General features: G+C 41.1%; 1 protein-coding gene across 2 annotated transcripts in view; it reads right to left on the bottom strand.

Annotated features, from left to right (window-relative positions):
* Positions 1-27654, bottom strand: part of UBE2O (ubiquitin conjugating enzyme E2 O) — a 78452-nt gene that overhangs the window by 50095 nt on the left and 703 nt on the right. The window lies entirely within an intron of this gene.

The following is a 27654-nucleotide window of genomic DNA, read 5'->3' as shown; positions in this document are numbered from 1 at the left end:
TGAAATTGGTGGTACAGTGTTCTGAGCCCTGTGCACTAGTTCGTTGGTGGTATAGGGCTCCAATCTCACCCAAAAAGCAAAAATGGCTGTGTGAAGGGAGCAGTCCAAAATGGCGGCCGCCAGAGCGAAGAAGAAGGCTGGTAGACCAGGACGCTCCAAAAAAGGCTGGATAGACTGGTAGGCTCAGTAATTAAATAGCCTAGTAGACCGGTACCCTTGAAAAAGTACCGTATTTTCCGGTGTATAAGACGACTTTTTAACACAGGAAAATCTTCTCAAAAGTCGGGGGTCGTTTTATATGCCGGGTATAAGCCTACGATATCTACCTTGACAGACTGACGGAAGCGGTAAGAGCAGCTACTACCATCTCTAGTCATTGCTAGAGATTTCTAACCCGAATCTGAGTTGCCGGCGCTGACTGATGACGCTACGGGAGCGCTAACATTGAGGGGAAGCTGTGCCGATCTCGTCAAGGCTGCATGCCGCTGAATGCTGGACCCAGCTGGTTGCTGCGCGGAGCTTTCCCCACCGTCCCAGGCATCCAGGTGGATATTACTGACGCTCCGACTTCCCCAGACAGCTGGGGCTCGGGGGAAGTCGGAGCATTGGTAATATCCACCTGGATGCCTGGGACAGTGGGGAAAGCTCCGTGCAGCAACCAGCTGGGTCCAGCATTCAGCAGCATGCAGCCTTGACGAGATCGGCACAGCTTCCCGAATCTGAGTTGCCAGCGCTGACCAATGACGCTACGGGAGTGCCGACAACATTGAGGGGAAGCTGTGCCAATTTCGTCAAGGCTGCATGGGTGACAGGACAGGGTGACAGGAAAAAAACCTGGTACGAAATAGCCCTCTTGCTGCTACACGTGACCCGTTACCTTGACAGATGGGCAGCCTGGCTTGTAGGTTCTGTTAAGTCCTCAGGGTTATGTCCTACCCACAGTCGTCACTGTTGCTGCCCTACTCTAATTGGCTAAGACGCTTTGTTCTCCGAATAGAACAGGTTCATACAGTACAGCACCAGTACATACAGTACAGTATATAAATGGCTAACAGTCAAGACCCCATCATGGCTCCACCAGCAAGAAGAAAGAAATATGAAGCCGGTTTTAAACTTAAAGTTGTAAACTTTGCCATGGAACATAATAACTGTGCTGTTGCAAGACAATATGGAGTAACAGAAAAGATGGTTCGGGACTGGAAAGCAAATGTAAAAGCATTAAAGAGTATGCCAAGGGGTAAGTGTGCATTAAGAAGAGGCACCTCACATTGGCCAGAACTCGAAAAACATGTAGCAGACATGGTGAATGAGCATCGCCAAAACGGTTATGTAGTGACACGAAATAAAAATACGTTTGTTTGCACTTCAGTGGGCCAAATCTAACCCAGATCACAGCAACAGATTTAAGGCCACTGTATCCTGGTGTACTAGATTCTTGGCAAGACATAATATGGTACTGAAGCAAAAGACGAAAATTGCACAAAAATTACCTGCAGATCTTGATGCCAAAGTAAATAGTTTCCATCGATACGTAATACAACAGTGCAATAAACATGGCTATGCGTTAAGTAGTATCGGAAATATGGATGAAACTCCAATGAATTTTGATATGACTGGAAATAAAACTGTCCATCCAAAAGGTGAAAAAACAATTTTAATTAAAACAACAGGACATGAGAAGTCCAGTTTTACAGTGGTACTAGCATGCACAGCTGATGGCTCCAAACTGAGAGCAATGATTATTTTTAAAAGAAAAACAATGCCGAAACTCAAGTTCCCTGTTGGTTGTTTTGTACATGTGAATGAAAAAGGCTGGATGGGTGAAGAAGATGGATTGATAATATATGGAGCAGGCGACCAGGTGGACTTATTCAAAAACGTAGTCTACTGGTGTGGGATATGTTCAGGACTCATTTAACTTCCAACACCAAGCAAAGGCTTGCAAGAATAAACACAGATGCGGCAGTTATTCCTGCAGGATTGACATCGTTGGTACAGCCAGTGGATGTGTGCCTAAACAAGCCATTTAAAGATCGCATTCGAGAACAGTGGAATGAGTGGATGGTTAGCGGCGAAAAGTCATTCACAAAAGGAAGAAACATGCGTGCTCCACAGTTGGATGTTTTGTGCAAGTTTGTCATAAAAGCCTGGAATGATATTGATGCAGAAACAGTAATCAAGTCTTTCAAGAACTGTGGCATATCAAATTCATTAGATGGTATGGAGGACGACTACTTGTGGCAAGATGAAGGGGAAGCCGAAGCTGAGACCACACCATCTGATACGGAATTAGATCCATATGATGACTGCCTTACAAATGTATCACAAGATGTCATTGATGTACTTATGATATCAGATGATGAACAGGAGGATTTTGAAGGCTTTTAAAGGGAAACTGTCACGCCAGCAAAACCTGTAAAAATAGCTTGCAGTTATGATGGGCGTTGCTGACTCGCCAGGGACTTGCCCGGCACTTGCTCTCTATTGTTTGTTATCTTCCTCCTATCATCATCAGTTCCAGTTTGGTTGACAGCTTAGAAAACAAACAGCATAGCAGCTCCCATAGGTTTATTGTCTTATCCTTCCTTTCAGCTTTAGAGTGAATTAGGAAAAGTTTAATCCAATTGCACTGTTTTATGTTTACATGTTTGATGACAAACAGCCTTATGTTTATAAGTGACAGTTTTCCTGCTAAGTACCTGCATGTCCTAAGCATTTGAATTAAAATTACCATAATGAAATCAAATCTGATGTTTTTAAATTTTTATTTGGTGTGCGTTGGAGGAGGGGTAGTCTTATATGGTGAGTATAGCCCAAACCCTCTATTTTAACAGGAAAAGTAGGGGGTCGTCTTATACGCCCAGTCATCTTATACGCTGGAAAATACGGTAAAAGGAAAAAAAGGAAAAATTTAAAAGGTCAAAAAACTTAAGAGTAAATTAAAGGAATTGAGCAGACCTGGGCTGAGAGCCAGATCTGCAAGAGATGTTTCTCTCAGGCTGACTGAGTCGAAACTGAGCCTGAAAGGGAAGAGCAAGGGGCATGGTCAAAAAACTATGACTCAGCCAACAGCAGATCCGACTGAAGCAACCCATGTCTAGACGATGCCACAGCCATCAATGGAAAAGCTGCAGAGATTTATGTTTTTTGAACAATAGCAAGCAACTTCATTACTAGGTTGCATGGCGTGATCTGCAGTGGCTGCCATTTTCCAAACAATTCAATGTGGCCACTTCAAAAATGGTGGCCACTTCCAGATTGTATCATGCTGCTCAGCAACAAAGAAGTCTCTTGCTTTCCCAATGCAGAAAACTGCAGTGCTACAGAGACCACATTAGGGAAGCAGAATGGATTGCTCTGTTCCTGGACTGCTTCTGAGACACAGCCATGTGGCCCAGGAACACTGAAAGATGGAATGTCCTTCTGCAACATGAGGTCCAGAGATCTTCAAAAGATAAGTGCTGGGTGATCCGGAGTGGGGAAGACAAATCCAAAGAACGTGGAGACCCAGGAGCAGGAAGCAAAGCATGGAGTATCTCAGAGAGTGGGGAATGCCCGGGCTGGGTTTCCCAGAGCCTTTCTCACTCCTGAGGCATCTTATGCTCTGTTTAATGATCACATCAGGACAACAGGTGATGAGGGTCATTAAGTGAGGCTATCTCGCTTAATGGACGTCACAACATGTGTCAGTAATGAGCAAGTTCCATTATGATCATATATGGAAGACTACCTGTAGTGTACTTTGCTTCATGTTGTTTAGTTGGCCATTATTCTATCAACTTGGATGCCCTCTCACTTTTCCCCAGACTCTTGGTCTCTTCTTTTTCCAGCTGGTGAGCTCACAAAGGACAGCAGAAGTAGTTATTACTAAACTTGATCTATGTGACATCATACTCTGCATTATCAGATTTCATTCAATTTCTACTTCTTTACTCTGAGGTCATGCATTAGTTGCTGATCTTTATCTGTATTGGCTATGCCTATTGATTCGAAGCCATCAGCAAAGTCAGGCAAACGTTCATCATAACTCAAAGCCATTAAAAACAGTGAAAACGCATTTAGATTAGACACCGGCAAGATTTAAAAAACTCCTCTAGAACAGTACATTTTATCTACTTCAACACCTTGTGCATAGTTTCAAAATAAGGCTCATAAAAACAGCACCTTTTTTGCTAGATTTTGAACAGTTTTATTTTTAAAAGCTGTATTTGAATGATGTACTGTATTTTATATATTTCCTTTTTTAGATATATTTAAGTTGCATTTTTCTGACTATATTATTAATGATATATCTAAAATTTAGCCTGAAAGATTGTTTTCACTTAACACTTTAAAAGCCTTTTTCAAAAAGACTCAGACAAGAATCCCCCTAGCTCCATTATTTGAATGGAGAAAATGGGAGGAAAGCAAATAGCAAACTGGAAAATCTGTGGTTCAATTTTCTCCAATTTTTAAAGGTACTGTGTGGTATTCTCAATTTCTCCTACTGTGTGAGGGTGGGGTGTGAATGTATGTGTTTTTATGCTGGCGAAACATCATTTTTGTAAAAGGATATTTTTAATTTAAATACTATGGAAATGGCACCCAGACAAAGGATTATATAAATCTGAATAGGCAAAACTATTTTAAACAGCAGATCTGCCTGCCTGCCTACTTATCTGCATTTCTTGATTTTCTCCTTGACATTTAGTTTCTGTAGTCTTTTTTCAGCATTCGGAAACACATGGACACTGAATGTACAGTGGGACAAAAAAGTTTCCAGTTAATCTATCTCCATTTTCTACCTAATATAGAGCAAAACAACGTGCAACAAGATATCACTCCAAGTTTATCATGAAATCTGCAGCATAGATCAAGCTTATATGTTTGAACAGTACCAAATACCTTTAAATGAATTGGTCTGAGAGTCAATTACACATTCAGCAAACATATATTTGTAAAGCCATGATTATAATTCAAGAATTTGCATACATATTCAATTTTTCTGTTGGAGTTAACAAAATAGCTTCATAAATGCTACTTCCCATTAAGGCTTTCCATCAGTTTCAATTGCATCCACAAAACTGCGTAATATCAATATATTTCTTTGAAAATAAAATAGGGGCTAAGACTTTTTAAATTCAAATTCTTATAGAGAGAGGCAAATGGATGTTTTAGCAGAACCCTTCATTTATTACAAGCTTCAAATATTTATTCATCCACAGAGGCCAGAAAAATGACTAGGTGCAGCTAAGTCTTCACTACACCAGAACCTTCCTGATATTCCATAACTAGAACATATACTCAAACTCTGTTAAAGGGTTCTAGAAATATATCTGAAGAAATGTTTTAAAATTGCAACCACTAGTTTTTATTCTAGATAATTGTATAATCAGTCATGCAGTAGATAATAACTTTTATCTAGGACTAAAAGCAAAAATAAAAAAGAAGTAAAGTTTAAACATCCCGGAAGACAAAAAAAACCCTTTCATATTCTTGTCAAGTGAGCTAATTCAAATGAGTTTCTGAGAGAGAAACACAGAGATTTTCTGACGTCAGGCTGCCTTTTCAATCTGATCCATGCTAAGTAAGAATTCTGGAAATCACAGGCCAACGTATACTAATGGTATGACGTTCAGATTGGCATGAGTGTACTGAATCTAATACTGGAACAGTTCCTGTAAAATATGGGATGCTTGTCAGCACAGCTCTGTTAGAGCTCCTGGGATGAATAGGAATTATGTGAAAGAACAAGTTCCCAATATTCAGTCCAATGCTGATTAGTGTATATTTTAAATATATAGCCAGTTACAATTCTTTTGTTGTGAGCTGCTGTTTTGGAATTTCAAGCATGACAATGGAAACACAGGTCAGGATGAAATTTTAGCTCCAATGCTTATTTTTTGGGGGACAATAATTAAGTATCACAAACTGCCAGATCCAATGACTAAGCTGAAAAAATATGTAAAAGCAGGCAGCCCTGCTTAGCAATCATTCATTCAGTTAGAAGTCATAATGGAACTGAATGAGAAGACTTATGGCCAGTTCTTGAAGTTGATTATTGCAGCACCCCGGCAGTCATAGGATTGCACTTGAGTGCTTGACAACTGGAACACAATTTCAACAGTCACAGTGTCCTACAGACATGTGATTTCCATTTGTGAACCTGTGTGCCATCTTCCAACAAGCAACATCAATGGGAAAGTTGCACGTAATGATTTCAACTCAAACTGCTATAGTAAGTCAGCGCAGCAACACATTTTTTGCTACTATATCCAGCTCCAGGGTTCCGGCAACTGCATACTTCCCCAATGGTCATACGATCGCATTTTGGGTGCTTGGCAATCAGCTCACCTTTACGAACAGTTGCAGTATTCTGTGACTAAGTAACCACAATTCACACCATTCCCATCCACCCCACCTGAGTTTCCAGCAAAATACGCCCACAGGAACCAGGGTGGATAAAAATCAATGATTTTTTTTAAAAAAATCAAAAAAATCAGATTTTTTTAAAATTTAAATCAGATTTTTTTTATTTTTATCGAATTTATTTTAATAAAAAACTTTTGGGGTAAAAATCTATCGTAAGATAGTTGTCTATTTAAGATACATAAATAATTTAGTTTATTCAGCATGAAATGGAGCTTAGTTATGTAGCATGAGGCTGTATATTCTGCAACACTGGGACTATCGGTGAGTCAACAGTGGGTCAAAGGAGCAGCAAAGATGACAGTTGCTCTTTAAAAATTATGATTTAAATCGAGTTGATTTAAATCAAGCCTTTTTACTAGTGATTTAAATCATGATTTAAATTGTGATTTAAATCAACTCGATTTAAATCAAATCCACCCTGACAGGAACACATTGGTTCATTTAATAACTGCAGCATTTGTTTAATGGCCACCACATTCATCTACTGAGCAGAGTGTTTGCTTAATGACTGCTGTAAAACAAGTCATAAAATTGGATTTGGTCACATGGTGCCTTGATTTATAGCCATCATGACTTACAACAGAAATTCCAGGCTCCATTACGATTGTAAGTTCGAAGGCTACCCATAGTGCATAAATCTACATCATAATCTATAAGTATATTTTCTCTAAAGTGCTTTAGACTGAAATCTTGCATGGCTACAAATAAATAAGTAAATAGATATAAGGGGGGGAAGCTCACTTTGCAATTTGAAAAGCAAATGACTTAGCTGTATTATCAAGGCTTGAGAGAAGGGAGGAATTTGGAATAGAATGCAATGCAATTAGGTCACTTGTCAAATGACGATAAACAAATGAAAATGCTCAAATCTCTCACTTACTATGCTGCTTAATAAAAAGGAAAAAACCTGGTGTCTCACACTGAATTTCTATTAGATCCCAAGAAACCATAGAGCAGCTGCCCATTATTCTGCAAAATGTGCACATCTAAACAAAATGTAGAATATCCTTAATATAAAACATCAGATTATCATATTAATTGGTAGAACATTAAAAAAAAACAATGGAAATGCTTTGTTATTGTCCCAATTCTCCAGCTCCAAAGAAATCAGGAAACAGAGGGAGGAAAAGTCCTATGATCCTCTAAGCAGGATGGATTTGATTTAAATCAAGTCGATTTAAATCACTAATAAAAAGGCTTGATTTAAATCAACTTGATTTAAATCGTCATTTTTAAACAGCAACTGTCATCTCTGTCCAACAGCGGCTCCTCCTCTGACCCGCTGTTGACTCACCCATTCACTTTAATGGGACAGTTGGAGATGCAGCAGTGACACAACAAGGTGAGGGACGTGGCAGGCAGGCAGGAGAGTGGATGCCTGCTAACAGGTGCTGCCAGGATGGATCTGAAATGACAGGACTCATTCTTGCTGGTAGTTAGAATCTTTAATATCATTATTTTCAAACAAAGTGAAGGTTTTCTATTTAGCTTGCACAGCTTGGATTCATTGAATGAGTTTTACCAAAAATGTAAATATTGCAGAATATACAGCCTTATGCTACATAACTAAGCTCCATTTCATGCTGAATAAACTAAATTATTAATATATCTTAAATAGAAAACTATCTTTGGATAGATTTTTACTCCAAAAGCATTTTATTAAAATAAATTTGATAAAAATAAAAAAAAGCAGATTTAGATTTTTTAAAAAATCCAATTTTTTTTTTTAAAAATCAATTTTTATCCACCCTGCCTCTTAGAAAAGCTTCTCTCATGAACGGCAAGTGACTTTACCTGACCTAGGAAGCTGCAGAAATGAAAATGATGGACTGAGATTGGAAAAACAAAACCCAGTAATAACTAACTTGGTAGTGTTCTGAGCCACAGTACAAAAGCTTGTTCCACAGGGATGCATTGGGAGATTTTTACAGTTTTCTCAGCAGCACCAACCTGATCCATTCCTATCCTTTGTGAGCTTTCTTTTTGCTTGCTTCTCCCTTGCTCACCAATCTTGGTTCTGCTCAATTGCCAGAGCTAATGTGCTGATGGACCCCCCTTCTCCTACCATTTCTCTTCCAATGTGACAATGACATTACTTTTCTAAGTCCACTTGTTGCATGAAGGAATTATTTGGAGAAGACAGCATAAAATGAAGGAGTTAATCTTTCCTTCCCTCCCAAGAATTTGGCATTTTTCAGCAGTGTTGGTTACAAAAATTACTTCAGATACTACATAGAAGATCACAATTATACAGATTTTTCTAAATACTATTTATCTAATATAATATCAGCAATTGAAGTAGACCAAGCTAAGAAACAGGATTCTTTAAAATCCATATGATGCTATTTACTGTTGTAGGGTACAGTATATCCTTAATTTATGACCATCATGGAATCTGAAATTTCCATCATAAGTCATGATGGTCATATCCTGAGGCACCCAATGTTACAATCTTTTTTATGGTGGTCATTAAGTGAATAACAGTCATTAAGGAAATCAATGTATTCCAATCATAAATTGAGGACTACCTGTAACAAAATCTTATACAGCCTTCCTGTATATCACATCCCTCAAAGTAACAGTTATAATTGATTGGTTTTGAACAATAGATCTATTTATAAAGCAAATCAGTAAGACCCTAAGATGCTGATAGACAATCAAAGTGACTTCAAAAATCCAACTACAATGTTATCACTTCACTTACCTCTATTCATTAATCTTAAAATATACAATTGGCAATAAAAGATACTTCATGATTGAAATACTATTTGATCAGATAGTCCAATAGCTTAAAACTTACTTGTCTGTCTTGAATCATTTTGGTGGCTCATAAGTATGAAACAACTTGTACCTGAAAGTATTCTCAAAGACAATTATTAAAGGAATGGCTGCCTCCTTCCTTCTAGAATATCTTTGGTGGAATTTGGGTTATGAATTGCTTGTGCATAAAATGGGCGCTGGTCTTACCTGATACGCCCTTTCTCTATCGGGTAGTCACGGCAGTCAGGCATGGGTGAGACATCATCTGTTATCCAATAGGATCGAGTCTACTGGATTGTTTAAGCCCCGCCTCTTCCTGCTTGACTCCAGTTTTGAGGCGAAGGTATCCAGCAGACTGACGTGTCTATAGAGGTACAAGAAGAGAAATAAAAAGCCACCCACCCCGACTGGACCCAAAAACAACCAACTAGGGTGGGGCTGACTGCCGTGACTGCCTGATAGAGAAAGGGCGTATCAGGTAAGACCAATGCCCATTCTCCTATTGGCTGTTATGGCAGTCAGGCATGCGACATACCAAACATACCGTTGCAGAACCCTCCTACCAAAGGCAGCGTCCACTGATGTGTAAGAATCCAACTGGTAATGCTGGATGAAAGGAGTCACCGAGGTCCAAGTGGCAGCATGGCAAACTTCCTCCAATGGTGCCTGGGTAGACCAGGCCACTGACGTGGCAGCACTCCTGGTGGAGTGAGCCGTGATGTGACGGGAAACAGGTAAGGAGTGGGTCTCGTAGACGGTAGAGATGGTGGCCCGAAGCCACCATCCGACAATGGTGGCCGTGATCCGGGCACCCATGGAAGAAGGCTGGAACGAGACGAAGAGGGCCTAGGTTCTCCGGAAGGAGGAAGTGCGGGCTATATATATTTTGAGAGCCCTGTGGACGTCCAAAGTATGCCAGACCTTCCCCAGCCGATGGTGAGGAGAGGGACAAAAGTTGGGTAGCACGAGCTCCTGAGACCTGTGAAAGGTGGAGTTGACCTTCGGAATGAAGGCGGGGTCCAGGCAGAGCACCACCCTGTCCGTGTGGAAAATGCAGAGATCCGAATGTACGGACAGGGAGGCGAGTTCCGAAATATGGTGGGCGGAAGTGATAGCCACTAGAAACGATACTTTGAAGGAAAGAAATTTCAGGTTAACCTCCCGTAGAGGTTCAAAGGGAGGCTTGGTGAGAGCCATCAGTACCTTATTGAGATCCCACGTTGGGAACCGGTGGACGACTGGAGGTTGCAGGTTGGTAGCGCCTCTCAAGAAGGACCGAATGAGAGGGTCCTTGGAAATTGGGTTCTAAGAGCCGTATGTCAGAATGGAAGAGAGCCGCCACCTGACGGCAAAGGGTGTTGGGCGCCAAGCCTGAAGAGAAGCCCTACTGCAGGAAGTCTAAGAGTTGTATAACTGAGACTACTGTGGCCTCTATCTTGTGCCTGTTGCACAACCTGGAGAAGGCTTTCCATGTAGAATCGTAAATGCGGACGGTAGACGCTCTGCGAGCAGCTTGAATGGTGGTAATAATGTCCGGGGAGACGAGGGCCCTGGTCAGGAGAAACCGCTCAATCTCCAGGCGGTCAGTTGGTAGGATTGAGGATCCGGATGGAGCAGAGTGCCTTGCCGCAAGGAAATCCGGTCATCGGGAATCCTCCAGAGAAGAGCTACCGAAAGAGACACCAAGTCCGCAAACCACGGGCGGCGTGGCCAGTGGGGTGCTAGGAGGATAAGCTCTGCACGTTCTTGTAGGAGCTTGCGAACAACCTTGGAAATCAGCGGGGAGGGAAGGCGTAAAGGAGGAGCCCCGGAGGCCACGGGCTGTGTAAGATATCCACCATCTCTGCCCCTGGAGATGGGAACCGGGTGAAAAAGCGAGGAAGCTGATGATTGCTGCTTGAAGCAAAGAGGTCCACTTGGGGTCTTCTGAACCAGGTCGTCAGCTGGTTGAAGAGAAGAGGAGGGAGGCTCCAATCTGCCTGATCGATTGGAGCGCGGCTGAGGGAATCGGTGCGGACGTTCGCCGTCCCGGCAATGTAGTCCGCCCGAAGAGATGTTAAATGCGCTTCCGCCCACAACCTGAGACAGAGCTTTCGAACAAGTCCCCCCTAGTCTGTTTATGTAGGCTTTGGCCGAAATGTTGTCCGTTAGGATCAGGATATCCCGGCTGAGGATGTGTCGTTCGAAGCTCAGGAGAGCGAGATATATGGCTTGTAGCTCTAGAATGTTGATATTGAGGGTTTGCTCTTGCAGGGACCAGTGGCCCTGGGCCATGTGAGGCCCGAGATGGGCCCCCCAACCGAACAGACTGGCGTCCGTCGTGATGACTATCCGATGGGGTTCCAGGAACTTGCAATCCTTGGACATCGCCTCTGAGGTCCACCAGAGAAGAGAGTCGACAATGATTGGGGGCAGAGGAATCTGAGAGGTCACGGTGTTCGTGAGAGCTCGTTGAAAGGGCAGCAGAAGCCACTGCAGTTCCCTGCTGTGGAGACGAGACCAAGGCACAATGCCGTAAGCGGACACCATTTTCCCTAGTAGGGTAGAGAGGCCTAGGAGAGAGGCTGAACGTCACCACCGGTAACGGGCAGCGAGGTTGGTAAGGCTAGATTGGCACTCCTGCGACAAGGAAACTTCCGCTTTGATCGTGTCTACGACCACCCCCAGGTGTTGGAGACGGGTAGACGGGGCTAAATGGCTTCTGGACCAATTAATGGAGAAGCCGTGGCCCTGCAATATCTGAATGGCGGTATTAAGATCACTAAGGGCCTGAGAGCATGACAGGATGAGGATGTCATCCAGGTAAAACAGGGTTCTAATAGGAATGGAACAAATGTGGCCAATTAGAGAGGCCATTACTTTAGTAAAGGCCCTGGGGGCTGAGGAAAGGCCAAAGGGAAGGACCTTATATTGGAAATGCTGACCATTGTAGCAAAGGCGGAGGTACTTACGATGGTCCGGGAGAATTGGGATGTGTAGGTAAGCCTCTGTCAAATCAATGGAGGACATGAAGTCCCCTTGCCTAATGCATAGCAGTATAGTTTGGAGGGACTGCCCTTGTCACCTCACGGTTAGATTATTGCAACACGCTCTACACGGGGCTACCCTTGAAAAGTGTTTGGAGACTACAGTTGGTCCAGAACGCAGCCGCGCGAACTGTCATGGGTGCACCTAGGTACACCCACATTACACCAATTCTCCATGAGCTGCACTGGCTCCTATTGGTCTCCGGTCACAATTCAAGGTGTTGGTTATTATCTTTAAAGCCCTAAATGGCTTAGGGCCAGGTTATCTTCAAGACCGCCTTCTGCCGCATAGCTCCCAGTGATTGGTAAGATTCCACAGAATTGGTCTCCTCCGGGTCCCGTCAGCTAAACAATGTCGGCTGGCAGGCCCGCGGGGGAGGGCCTTCTCTGTGGCTGCCCCAGCTCTCTGGAACAAGTTACCTCCTGAGGTCCGGACCATCCCCACTCTATTGGCCTTCTGAAAAGCGGTGAAGACCTGGCTTTTCCGGCAGGCCTGGGGCCGTTGATCTCGCTCTTGTGATCTGGCGAGATCCAGCCATGAATGGCGTGAATGAGTTTTTAATGTTTTTAATTTTTAAATGTTTTTTATGATGACTTTTTAAAATGTATTGTGAGCCGCCCTGAGTCTTCGGAGAAAGGCGGCATATAAATTGAATTAATTAAATTAAATTAAATTAAACCTTGAACCGGCGGTAAATAATATGCCAGTTCAAAGATTTTAGATCAAGAATAGTCCTCCAGCCCCCCGAAGCTTTCTGGACTAGGAAAAGACGAGAATAAATTACCTCGCCATGTTGATCACAAGGGACGGGTTGAATGGCCTTAATATCTAATAGGTTTGAATGGCCAAGTCAACTCGTGCCCTCTTGGCACGGTCCAAGGAAATGGGGCAGCGCAGAAAGAGCTTCAGGGGGTTGGAGTGAAATTCGAGCGAAAGGCCGAATCGGGTAGTTTTTTTGACCCAGGAGTCAGAGACAGTTACATCCCACTGATCGGCGAAAAAAGCCAATTGTCCACCTATTAAGTTATTGGATGGGAGCCTAGCAAGACCTCCGGAATGGATGGCCCCTCCCGCCCCAAAAGGACCTCTTGTTGCTAAATCGGGAACCCTGCCTAACCTGGGAATCCTGCTGATGTGACCCTCTGGAAGGGAAGGAGCGCTGCGAGCATTGTTGAAAGAAGGATTCGTCTGAGCCACGAAAGGAAGAGGACTGAAAAAAAGTGTGAGGGCGGGTCTCTGAACGACGAGAAACAGAAGGTAAAATCTTGGAGAAGGAGAAAGAATCTGTTCCTGCAGTTGCCTCAGCCAGAGGATTGTGGCCCTATTGACAAACGAGGCCGCCGAAGAAGCCTGCACTGACCAGGCAGAGGCCTGATGTCCCTTGATAAGGGTTCTTTCAGCTTTCTTCTCTTCCGGGTGCAAGTATTCCTCAGGAGGACCTGTGAGCGGAGATGAGGACGAAAGAGCAACAACTGGGGAGTCCACAGAGGGGACCTGCAACAGATGAGAGAAATCAGGAGCCATATTATAGAATCGTTTGTCCAGATTATTAGGGACAGGGCCTGAACTTGGAAAGGACCACTGTCTCTGAATAACATCAGAGAACAATTTGGGGGCAGGGACCACCTCCCTCTGGACTGCAGGTTCCTGAAACAAGGAAGTAGTTGGATCCATCGTAGTTGTAAGATGATCAGGCGTCAAGGGGTTCCCCCCCAAGCGCGTAGTAGTTTGCCCCTTGAAGAGCAGGGAACAAAACATTTGGGGACGGAATAGCCCAACAAATGATGGCTGATCAGGTTCCAGCCCTTCATCATCTGAGAGGTCTTGATCCAGAATGGCGTCTCCCTCTGAAATGGAGTCCTGACTGGCAGAATCAGCAAGGTCGCGGGCCTCCCTGGACTCCTCTACGTCCTCATGTTGAGATGGCACCCTAGATTGGTCCTGTGGGCTGTTTTGTACAGAAACCGCAGAAGGAGGCTGTTGTTGGAGACCTTGGGATATGTCCTGGTGTATAGCCTCAGAAATGAGGTCAGCCAATGCTGGTGGGATTTCAGGGAATGGCTGAAGGCCCTGAGTAGGGACCTGAACCACAGGAACAGGGGAATTCTCCTGCCTAGGGCAATTGGTTAGAGGAACCTCAGGCACCGAAGGAAAAACAGACGCTGCGTTAGTAGGGTAAGAAACTTCCCCTTGCAGAGATCTATCTGGAGACAAGGCCGGAGTAGAAGGCAGTTGGGTAGGTAGAGCGGTAGAGCTACCCATTGCTGCAGGGGAGGGGCCTGCGGAGACCTCTGGGAGGGTAGGGCTGGGATCGTGCACCGTCGCCAGTTGGGCCTTGTGGAAGGCTTTTTCTATTGCCTTATGGCATCTTTCCTCCTCCCTGGAGGGCCTGGAAGCCGTGGAATGGGCAGAGCTAACATTCCCAACCGCCCTGGATTTGGCCTGTCGACCCCTAGAGGAGCCTTCCTCAGGGTTGTCCTCCCGAACTCGCTTCCCTCTATCCTGCGCCTGGCGGGAAGACTGCGATCTCTTGGCGTCTGCCATCTTGAATTGAAAGCAAAACGCGTGGAGAAATAAGGCCTCACTGTCTTCCAGGCACCACCGCTATACCCCGCCTTATCCTTTCAGCCAACTGTTAGGGTCCCCCAATACTTGCGGCTGCCTGCACTGAAGTCCGCTTTGAGCAATCGGCCCGGGTAGAAATCGTTAGCCGTCTGGCTTAAGCGTGATGTGATGTAGGCGCGGAATGGAGCATCGCGCCACACTGCTGCTGAGCAAAGGCTCTTTGTAGCAGCGAAACCTCTGCTGTTGCTGAGAAACGGCAGGAATCCCGGGCAAGCGCGGAGAAGCGTTGCGCCACACAGCTGCAGAGCAAAGGCTTTTTGTTGCAGCAATACCTCCGCCGTTGCTGAGAAGTGGTGGGATTCTCGGGCAAGCGCGGCAGAGCAAGCTCGTGCGCACGTTCAAACGGATCTGCCCGCCGGCAGTCCGGTGCCGCTTGTAGCGGCCTTCAGCGGAGCCTGGCGAGAGCCGTTCACGCTGGGATATGCCAAAATCCAGTCCGAGTCCGATTCAGAGTCAAATAACCAAACAATCCAGAAATTGAGCAAGAGCACTAGAGACACGTCTGTCTTGGGCAGACTGAGTCGAAAAACTGGAGTCAAACAGGAAGAGGCACGGCTTAAACAATCCAGTAGACTTGGTCCTATTGGATAACAGACGATGTCTCACCCATGCCTGACTGCCGTGACAGCCAATAGGAGAATGCTGAATTCAATACAAATTACATTTTTAAAAATTGTAAACAGGAATCCTCTCTCCACAGCTCTTTTACTGTAATGCAAGCACAATTACAAAAATTTGCTTTTTTAAACAAAAAAATCGCAGTATTTATGAATGAAAGAAATGTAGCTAGTGAAGAAGTTCAGTTTCCAGTAAAATTAAATATCATTATTTTGTACTGTAGCCTGGAAATCAAAAGTGTGAATGCTGACAAATGACTGTGCTTAGCCAGACGGTTCCATAGATGTACAGGTAGTCATTGTTTAAACTCAAAGGCATTCTATTATGACTGAATTCATTAAAATCCTCTCAAAGGTTTTTGTTCTAAATGTACCAATGTACTAGTACTAGAAAATTCAATATGAAGGAACAGCACCATTAAATTTAAGCTTATACTGGTAAGGCATATTTAATTAACACTCCTCACATTTTTTCTGGATGCAATTTTCATCAATATACTAGCCCTAAATCCAGTTTTAGAAATGTTTATTTCTGCTATTAGTTAAGAAACCACTAATTGCTGTTTCATGTTTCTGTTGGCTCAAATTGATAATTATTAGTCAAACGTAGTCTTTTTTAAATTTGCCTTAATTTTAATTGTTTAATATTATCTTTTTATCACTTTGTAACTGCCCAGAGTTGCTACAACAAGATGGGTTCCATATAAATTTAATAAACAAACAAACAAGTGAAACAAATAAAATAATTTGCATCTGTGTTCCAATGAAACGTCTTTACATGATTATTATACTCTTTTGGTAATGCATCTTAAACGGTAGCAAAAATAAACTCCGCCTATAAAAATCTATCTGGCTCATATCTGCTGCAGTGAGCCCAAGCTGTGAGGATGGTTTTCAAAATTCAGATGACAAGGAAGTTGGTATTGCAGGTCAAATCTTATAGCTCTTTTCACCCCTCCCCCACTCTTTGGAATGCACTTTGGATGATTAACAAGGAAATTAGTGTTTGTATCTATATTCCTTGGGGTGGGGGAAGGGATTACACATAAATAAACAGGCACATTATAGAGGATGCACATGGAAAGGAATGTGATACTGCTGGCTGTTTGCTTAGTGTGTTTGTAGATGGAAGTGATGAGCTTCTCAGAAGGCAAAAAGCATTAACTAGTAATTTGTTCAGGTCTGATTAATTTCATGCATCAGCACAATTAACTGCAAGTCATCCTGGTCCAGTGACTGCAAGAACATCTCAAGCTATGTTACCCCCACCTTTATGTCAGAATGAAATTCATATGGAATATTTTAATTTATCCAAAACATTCCACTTTCATCTGTCCAACATTCTAACAGTCTGCTGGATTCTCTGGGTAGTCTTTGACAAAGTTGGGACCAGCATGCATCTTCTAAGGAAAAATTTCCTCATGGTCTCTTCTCATACATACAGTATTACTCTTGTTCTGTGTTTTCCCTATAACCGTGATGGCGAACCTATGGCACGTGTGCCCAAGGTGGCATGCAGAGCCATCTTTCTGGGCACATGAGCTGTTGCCCAACTCACCTGAAGCTGTGCATGCACGCCCCTGCTGGCGTTCAGGCCTCCGATGCACATGCATGCAATTCAGGGGACCCAGCTGGTCTTCGGATCTCTCCTGCGCATACATGCACATTTGCGCACGCGCATGAGTAATTGTGTGCAGTGTGTGCATGCATAGATGGCTTTTGCGCATGTGCATTGCACATGTGAAAACCATGCACATGCACAGATGGTGAAACTGCACATGCAGCGCACTGGGGGAGCTGCGCAAAACTATGCACATGCGCAGATGGTGTGGTTGCGCGCACAGGGGAGGAGCTGCACATTAGTGTGGATAGCATGAGCCCATGCAAAGTGCGCAAAGCGAGTACCTGTTCAGCACTCAGTGATTAAAAGGTTAGCCACCACTGCCCTATGTTAAACAGATGAACACTGACATGCAAGAATGACATGCAAATCCTTTGCCCTTATTCCATTTTGGGGTGACTTCTCAAAGCACTGCCTCTCTTATTCTTGGGTGATTTTTGTAGGATGGTTACCCCTAAGAAGAATAATTAATGATTGTGTGCATTTTCTCTATTTGTAGACTGTCTGACTATGTTTGGTTAGTGGGCAAAACACTTAGCAATGATTTTGTAGACTTTACTAGCTTCATGAACTTCAACAACTCTTTTTCTGAGGTCTGCGAAGACCTCTTCTGATTGAGGCGTGATTCATAAAAATGCTCTGATGTAAAGCATATTCTGATGGTGGCAACAGCAATGGATCCAAGCTTAATTCAGTTATTAAATATTAAATGAATATGTGATATAGTTAAGTTTGTATTAATTTAGTATGTCAATTTTTGCTTTTGTTTACTTATGAATTATAATGCTAAAAACAATCAATGTGCTATTACTATTTTTTCATTTTTTTATAATATTCTCTGCATTTTTTTAATAAACTTCAATAAAATTAAATATGTATACAGAGTCATACACAGATCGTTCTCATTTAGTGACTGCCTTGTTTAGTGAACTTTCGCAGTTACAACAGTCATGAAAAAGTAACTTTACAATCAATCCTCACATTTATTGCCTTCACAGGACTGCAAAGCAAAGCAAAGCAAAGCAAAGCAAAGCAAAGCAAAGCAAAGCAAAGCAAAGCAAAGCAAAGCAAAGCAGAGCAGAGCAGAGCAGAGCAGAGCAGATCAGAGCAGAGCAAAGCAGGAGCAAGTTCACTTAATGCCCATTTTGTTTAAAGACTGAGTTGCTGGTCCCAACTGTGGTTGTTAAACAAGGACTACTTGTATAGTTGTCAAGTTTCCGAAATTGTACAAAGGTACAATAACAATGCAAAATATCAAAGTTTTTGGTACAGCACCCATCTTTTGCATAAAGTGAAGAAAGCATAAAACAATAAAGAATCCGGAGTTGAACTCCCCATACCAGTAATTTTGAAGGTAAATAATTTAAACTGGAAAAAAGGTAAGGCTTAATTCTGATGATAATGCCTTTCCACCACCAGTACTTGAGTTGTTTGTATAGATTCACTTAATTCTTAGAACACCATTAACAGAAACTAATACTTTGTGTTTTGAGGGACAAGACTGTTCAACAAGAAAGGAGCAAGACAGATTACAAGAGGGAGTTTTTGCCAACTTGGGTGCTGTCCACCTTTGAAGCCATTCTACAGAGGAAACATTAAAAAAACAAAACCCTAGCATTCTCGCTAGTAGGTATTCTCATTCTTTTTTAATGTGATACAGAAAAAGGAGACATTTAAGAAATAATAATAGTGGAATAAAAAATAAAATACCAACATAAAAATACAATACTGTAATGATTATACTGTCAGGAAAGCATGAACATACATTGGTAGTAGCTAAAATAAATTAAACCTAAATAGATAGATCCACTTAATGGCCCATCTATATCAATACAAAATTAATTTAATCCTTAAACTGATACATAAGAAAACAGTATGGCAGCATCCAATTAGTCTTCAAGGAAAGATTAACTGGATCCTAGCATACTAAAGAAATGCTGAGGATATAATCCGTGTATAATTTTTGTAATACAAGTAAAAGCAGAGGTAGATTAATTTTCTTCCCAAATCCAAAAATGGAGGAAGGGAATATTCAAGCAGGTATTACATATCTAATTAACTTCAGAATTTATCTCTAGAACTCTAGAATTTATCATTAAGCATTTATCTTCTGAAGCAGAGGGGAATACAATGTAACGGCATACAGGTAATCCTTGATTTACATCTTTTCTTTTAACAATGGTTCAAAGATGGTGGTCTCAGAAAAAGCAACTTATGACCGGGTCCTTGAAGTTATAATTGGATCTGATCACATAACAAAATTTCAGTCCTGATTGTGATCGTAAGTGGGGGGACAGAACAGAAATTCTAAATAATAATTTGGCCAGATCTGATAGGAATATATGTACTGTGTTTCCCTGAAAATAAGACTCTGTCTTATATTTTTTTGAACCCTGAAATAAGCGCTTGGCCTTACTGCCATGTGCTCAAAAGCCCGATTGGGCTTATTATCAGGGGATGTCTTATTTTGGGGGAAACAGGGTATAGTTCTAGACACTATGGTTTAACTCCTCAAAAGGGCCCAGGTGAATGAGAAATAGGCAATGGCCCACTGAATCTTATGAAAAGAAGAATGAAGGAATAAAACAAGTTCTTGGTGCTCCCTGAGCTTGGTTGTTTTCTTGCAGATGGTTTCATTACCCAAACTAGGCAACATTATCTGTCCTAGGACTAGCACTGATGATATTGCCTAGTTTGGGTAATGAAACCATCTGCAAGAAAACAACCAAGCTTAGGGAGCAGCAAGGACCCCCTCATTCAAACCTTGAGCTACAATATTCTCCTTTATTGGTGAAACATGTTCAGCTGGATATGTAACTATTAAGAGATTGAAGCTGTTTTGCATCATTTAGAATACAAATGGAGCAAATTTTGTTGTTCATGCTGGCTTTTTTGTCACTCCCCTCATGATACAGTAGTGCTTGGGGTGTGGAGGAGGAGAGGAATAAGAGGATACCATTTCCTATACAATCCAGTAGCACATAACAGCAAGAGATCCTAAATTGGAAAAAAAGCAAGCCAAACAGAATTAGACTTTCAAATGATCCTTAGCTTTAGTAGAATACCAGACTTAAAGATTTAAATGAAGCCTTATGTTTTCTACTCCCTTTTTAAACTCTTTTCTCAGAAAAGAAAATTTCCAGCAAACAAACGAACATGAAGTTCCTACCAACTTTGGCTCTGGTATAAATGCAGAATACTAGTTGTTTTCATTCTCATGCTACTTTAAAAAAAAAACTCTTTCAGGAAGAGGAATGCCATTCAAGTTAACATTTTCATTTCATATAATAAATTACACATATTAATATTCTATTAAAAAAACCTCAGCAGCAGAGTCACCACCCTGTATAAAATTAATCCATGCAGGCAAATTGAAGTAAAGAATATATTACCTTGTTATGGATATACATGTGGGCTGGTCAGGTTAAGAGTTCAACTGTATAAATCTTAGACTAATTGTGGGAAGCCTTTTGTTTTCATGATCTATCAAGCTACTATAAGTATCAGATACTTCTTAGGTAATCTCCCAAGAGACTAGATAAAATGTGAGAAACAAGAAGTCTGTTATATTAGGATTTTTAGGTTGCTAATAGGCCAATAACTCAGATCATTAAAGATCATATATTGCATCAAAACTTCCAATTCTTTATAATAAATGTAAGAAAATCTAGAATTCTTTGTTTTAGTTATCCACATAATGGGAATTCTCTCTCTCCACTATCACCTTTAAATATAAAAATAAAATTATATACCTGTTTTTTTGCTGCACCAATAGAGGATACATTGGAACATTTAGATTTTCAGGCTGCAAAAGCATGTAACTGTCTCAAAAAATAAAGCAATAATTTTAATTCCTAAACTGCAGAAAGAAGTTGCTGTCTTGAAATGGAAATCATTAAATACCTTTCTTACAAATATATGTATATATTCAATATTGGGGAGCATGAGAAAAAAGATCCTCTTATGTGCATAGGGTATATGTATGCCACATATTCCCCAAATAGCAGTATTTAGAATATTGGACAATTTTAATTCATAGCAAATATGATATGGAAATACATTTTCATTTAAGCATTTGAGACTAAAACCCTTTAGAATTTTAAAGGAAAGTATTAGCTCCTTGAATTAAGTTTGGAAGAGAGCTAACATTTTCCCCTCCACAACTGAATGAAGAAAAGCTTAGAAATAATTCCATTGTGGAAGTAGATAATAACAATAGACTCATAACAGCCTAAATGAAGAGGATCAATTAAAAAATGATGAAAAAGATTGCTTTTTCACATGCTTTCTATTAATCTCATTCAGATTAATAAATCTAAAAGGGATATAGGATCCAGAAGAATGTGAATAGATCCTAACAAAACTTGACTTTCTGAAGATAGCTGAAAATGAACTCTAGGCAATATGCAGAATTTTCATATCGAGAAAGAATGTAAAAGTAATAACTGAAGAAATTTTATTTATTCCAGCTATTGCAGTGTAGTGAAACCCTGATTAACCAGACCTTGTTGCAAGGAACTTTCTGCCCCAACAACATCATTAGTAATGGGATCTTTATGGAAATATTTCGAATTGCTAGAATACAGTTCTCTTCAATTTAATGGACTTTCATAAATAACCTCTTCCCACAATACAATAGTTTCACTTTAACCGTCATCTTTCTTGTTTTCAGACTAAATTGCTGAAAGATTTCAAGTTTTGAACATGTTTACTACCCTGCACAGAGCATTCTAAAGTTTACCTTTATTATTTATTTAGCACATTTAGGTCTGACCCATTTCATTCTTAGGGTAACTCTGGGCAATGTACAATTAAAAGCATAAGAATGTAAATACCATATAAAAATGCAATACATTAGTAAAAGGAGCCAAGTAGAAACAAAATTAAAATGTTAAAAATAAGATGTTAAAAATAAAATGTTAAGAGACGAGGAAAGGATCTTAAGGTGCGAACTACACTGAATTGCATCATACTCAGAGAGTCAGCAGAGCCATGTGTTCAAACCCCTTTGAAAGGCCAGGAGATAGGAGGCCCACCTCTGTGCTGGGAGGAGAATATTCTACAGGACAGGGCAATAGAAGTGAATGCACTCTTCTTGGAGCCCATAGCCGATAAAAATTGATTAACTGATGGAATCCATAACATATCTTCCCTGTCTGATTGGTTTGTGGTAGGCTGATGTGATGGAAATAAAATGGTTCCTCAGGTAACCTGGTTGCACACCATGTTTGACAGGGGTGTCAAACTCTCATTGTCACGTGACGTATTGTGACTTTTTCTTCCTTTGCTAAACCGGGCGTGGGTGGGCTGCGAGTTTGAGAGCTCTGATATAGGGCTTTAAAGGTTATAAGCAACACCTTGAATTGAACTCTGAAGTAAATGTACCCAATGCAGCTCACGCAGTAAAGGCAATACTTTGGTGGAGCAGCGGACTAAAGCGCTGTTAAATAGCATTTAGCTGCCAGCTGCCTGTAATTACTGCGAGTTCAAATCTCACCAGGCTCAAGGTTGACTCAGCCTTCCATCCTTCCGAGGTAGGTAAAATGAGGACCCAGATTGTGGGGGCAATAAGCTGACTTTGTATATATATATATATATATATAAAAGAACACCGCTTAGGGGGGCCCAAAAGCCCTACTAAGCAGGTATATACAAAAGTATGAAGGCTATTGCTTAACACATTGTAAGCCGCCCTGAGTCTCCGGAGAAGGGCGGCATATAAATCGAACCAATCAATCAATCAATCAATCAATACATACATACATACATACATACATACATACATACATACATACATGCACCATCCCTTGAGGCACATAAGATTGCTTGTGGGACTGCATTCTGCACTAGCTGAAGCTTCTGGATACTCTTCGAGGGTAGTCCCATGTACTGTAATAGTCTATAGTTTGCATTGCAATAGTCCATAGGGAGATAACCAGGCCATGAACGACCAAGAAGATGGCCCCCTGATCCAGGAAGGGGCATAACTGACACATAATTGGATAAAGGGCCCTCCTAGCCATGTCTGCCACCTGCTTCTTGAGGTGCCCAGGAGGACCTCCAGATTACACACAGAGTCTGTCTTGGGAGGTGTAACCCCATCCAAGATCAAAGCTGATAAACTCCTGGATATAGAGGAGCCCCCTACCCACCAGCTACTCCATCTTACAAGGTTGTATGTCATCCAGGCCATCACAGCCTTACAGGTACTGCAAAAAAAAAAAAAAATATCCACAGCATCACTTAATTCACCCTAGGCAGAGATATATAGTTGAGTAGTATCAGCATACTGATGATGTCTCATCCTATGGTGATGGATGTTCTCACCTAGTGCTTTTGTGTAGATTTTAGAAACGACCAGACAGCACACCAAGCCTTGTGGTAACCCACACAAAAAGGAGCCATGGGTTGGACTTCTCACTCCCTACCAATATTAATTGGAACTGACGTCAAAGGAAAAAGGTGAATCAGCACAGAATTGTGCCACCAACCTCCAACTTCCCAAGTTGGCCCTAAAGTATCAAAAGCCATCAAGATGTCAAGAAAAGCAAGGATGGATGCCAGATGAGGAATAATGGATGGAAACTGAAGGAGAGATTTAACTTGGAAATAAGGAGAAATTTTCTGACAGTGAGAACAATCAACCAGTGAAACAGCTTGCCTTTGGAAGTTGTGGGAGCTTCATCACTTGAAACTTTCAAGAAGAGATTGGACTGCCATTTGTCAGAAATGGTATAGGGTCTCCTGCTTGGGCTGGGGGGGGGTGTTGAATTAGATGACCTACAAGGTCCCTTCCAATTGTTAATCTGTAAATCCCCATTCTGCTCCTGTCAGAGATCATCAAGAAGTGTGACTAGTGCTGTTTTTGTTCCTGACCAAAAAGGGTCCAAATAATCCATTTCATTCATGATCCTCTGGAGTTGTAGTTCTACCACTGTCTCAACTGCCTTCTCTAAAAAGGGGAGATGCAAGATTGGATAAAAATTGTCCACAATAGGGTCCAGCAATGGCTTCTTGAAAAGAGGGCACACCAGTATCTCTTTAAAAAGAGCTAAAAAACATCTCCTCCATCAAGGTTGAATTCACCATTGCTTGGATCCACCCAGGTGAAACTTCTTGGACAGCTTTGGTCAACCAGGAGGGATATGAATCTAACTCACAGGTGTGTTTGCAGTCTGATGGACCCTGTCCGCTTCAGGTCCAACAGGATCAAGCTGTTTCCAGATAATTAGGTAGGTTCCTCCCCAGGCATCTCCACAGGACATTCCCATGCTTGGCATACAAGTGGGATCAGAACAGGATGATTTTATCTGCCAGATGCACCGAGAAATTTCCTGTGAGGTCCTGAAGGTAGGCGTCCGGGGGGGGGGGGGGCTTGACCAACAGGACTAGATGATCTTACACACACAGGGCCACTGGGCAGTATTCTTCAGATGCAATAAGAGCAAAGAAGCATTGATACTTCGCTGCTCTTACCTCCACAAGGTAGGCCTTAATAGCAGTTGTAGCTCATGTTCGGTCAAATTGGTTTTCCTCTAGACCAGGAGTATTCAACCCATGGCCTGCAGGCCTTGGACATCTAGTAATGGGATATAATTAAAAATATATAAAAAGGAACTTTGTTATTTATGTAATTAATTATATTATAGATATTTTAATGTGGCCCAAAACAATTCCATTTCAATCAACGCGGCCAGGCATGCAAAAGGTTGGACACACTTGATGTCTCTTGGTCCCTGGAACTTTATTGCCGATAGGGCAGAATATACTTCAAAAAATGATTCAGAAGAAATGTTTCAGAACTTATACCAGTATACCAATAAATAACCTACATTTTTTAAGCTTCGATATAAGAAAAAAATGCTGCTTTAAGAAATCAACATTTAACGTTTAAAGAAACAGTATCTTTTTTCAGGTTTACACAGAAGCCTAGGAAAGAAACATTTGCCACTATCTAGGACTGAACTTTCAACCTTCCAAATGGGAGGCAAGAATCTTCACCACTAGGCCACCATGCTACTCGCAAAGAAAAAAATATCTGCTGCGAATTCTGCGTGGCATCAGGAAGGGTATCCGGCCAGTAAATGCTCATCTCCATCCAATTCTCCCAACTCTACCCTAAATCAAGGGATTACAGGTCATAAAAAGGGACAGTATCCAGAAGCCTCAAAAGGTATGCCAATTTATTCCAAATGAGAGAACTGCTGGTCTCACACAGAATCCAAATAAGCCTTTTAATGATACAAAAACAAGAGCTACTTCTTCCTTCTCGTTAAGTACAACCAGTTTTGTAGCTGCCTGCATCTTCCAATCCAACAGAATTGCAGAAAACCAAAAAAATCTAATTAGCTTTTTGTACTATTTGAAGTAGCAAGAGAGAATATTTATCACAGATCAATCGAATTTCTCAGTATTATCAAGCAAGCGATGGCATGGAATATAAATAACACCATAATTATTTCTGAAAATGTTTCTTTTTAAGACACCACCTAATTCCCAGAGGGAAAGGAAGAAGAGAATAAGATGTATTGGATAATAACAATTTATAAAATTACCTTGCCTACACACAAATACAAATCTAAAAAGACTTCCTGAGATACAGGTTCGTTATGTTAAGGAGAAGAAACCCAGGAAAATATTGGATGCTTGTAGTATTCTTGAAAGCTTGATTTCAACTTCCTTTTTTAGAAAAAAAAAAAAATGAATTCATAATCTGAATCTGAGGAAGAGAGTGCCAAGTTCTCATCTAGGAAAAATACAGTATTTGTCATATAATAATAACAGTTTGAATGTATTCCTTTGGATAAGAAAATACAATAAAGATTGTTCATTTGAGAATGTTAAATATATCCCTTTGGCATGTAGATTGCACTAAAATGTGAATGATGCGCTATCTATAGAACCTCCTACTCCAACTCTAAACATTATACTGTGCCTGCATATTATATATGACATGTTTTATAAAGCAAAAATGATGGTAGGGATCTAACATGGGCTGCATTTTATAATCTCTGAATTGAATCCATCAGCTTTTGTCAAATCCAATGATTTTCAAGTTCATCTCCTAATAAATTTTAACCAGACTTCACAGAACTAATTTCCTGGATTATTCCTACAAAGGATTAAAGGAAAGCCCCCGAAGTTTACATACAATTAATAAATTTATTGTGTATATGTTTATGTATCTCTGGGCCCAGTAGCCATTCATATGTTGAATCTTTTAGGCACAAGCTCTGAAAGTTTTTGTTTTGCCAGTGACACCATTTTTCTACTCTTCTTAGATTTAATGGGTGCAATAATTGAAAAACATCAATAGCACTTACATATTACAAAGTGAATGCATCACTTTCTTTATAGGAAAGCATGCATAAATACCAGATCAAGAAATTATGCTTGCAACAATGTGTATAGAACTTACCTCTAACAGTGCATAATTATGTGAGACATAATATCCATCTCATAAATTTTCAGATCCAGACATTCATCTGCTTTCTTAGATTATTTTAGTGCCTATCCCTTCCCTCCTTTTTGTGAGACTCTTAGAACAACTTTGTATTCAAACTTTACACTTCTGAAATCTTGATGTAAATTAGTTTACAAACTTTGGTAATCACTTCACCAGAGGAAATTAAAAATAATTCATTTAGGACTACATCACATTGAGCCTTCTATTCTCTGTGTGTATGTGTGTGTATGTATGTACACAAACACACACATACACATACCATAACAGGACAATAATTTTCTTTTTTTTCTATGCACAGTGGATGATGTGTTCCAATCAAGAGTTTTCAATCTCCAATATTTTTCATTTCAAAGGTATTTTGTTATAGTCATTTTCTTTATTCCAGAAAACTATTATAATTTAGAAAACAATATTAATACAAAATGATTTCTTTAGACTCCACCACAATTTCAGACAGGATAATACAATCCACCCTTAATATAATTTTAATATCTCACAAAAATATGCCTGAATTCTGTACCTCCAAAACCTCCACTCCCCTACATATTTAGAACCATATAGTCAGAAACAGAGGTTGGATGCAGTTCTGTGAATTAGAAACAACCTAAGAACACCAAAATATTACTGCAAGACAAGAAAAATCCCTTAATTAAGCCAAGAATGATTATTTCTAATATACTAAGACTCCGTTCACTACACAGAATTACAGGTGAGGCCCAAACTACGGTGGATGATGCTGAAAAGAATGTATTTCCTTACAAATTATTAAAAATGACTTTGGGAATGATGAGGTAAGGATGCAAGAAACAGGATGCTGCCCAACTGAGGCTGCCTAGTGCTAGAGTGCTATTTCCCAAAAGGCACTCTGCAGCTTTTCTCTTCAACTGATATTGTCTGTAAAGAAAAAAATGAGAGCAATCGTGGCCAAAGACAGGAGGTGGTCGAAGGGAAGCCAATGTCATCTTGACACATTCATAAAATCCCATCTGCATGACCCAGAGCAATAAAAAAAACCTCCACCAGCACCTGGAACTTTTATTTCCACGTTGGTGCAGAAACCAAGAAGTCCTTCGGCGCCTTAATGAGGTCTATTTTGCATAAAAAGACACTGCAGACCAGGCAACCCC

The sequence above is a fragment of the Pituophis catenifer genome, unplaced genomic scaffold, assembly GCF_029215685.1.
Source record: "Pituophis catenifer annectens isolate HBS135680 unplaced genomic scaffold, rPitCat1.0.hap2 SCAF_2, whole genome shotgun sequence".
Lineage (NCBI taxonomy): Eukaryota > Metazoa > Chordata > Lepidosauria > Squamata > Colubridae > Pituophis > Pituophis catenifer.
This window is presented reverse-complemented; position numbering and strand designations above follow the sequence as displayed.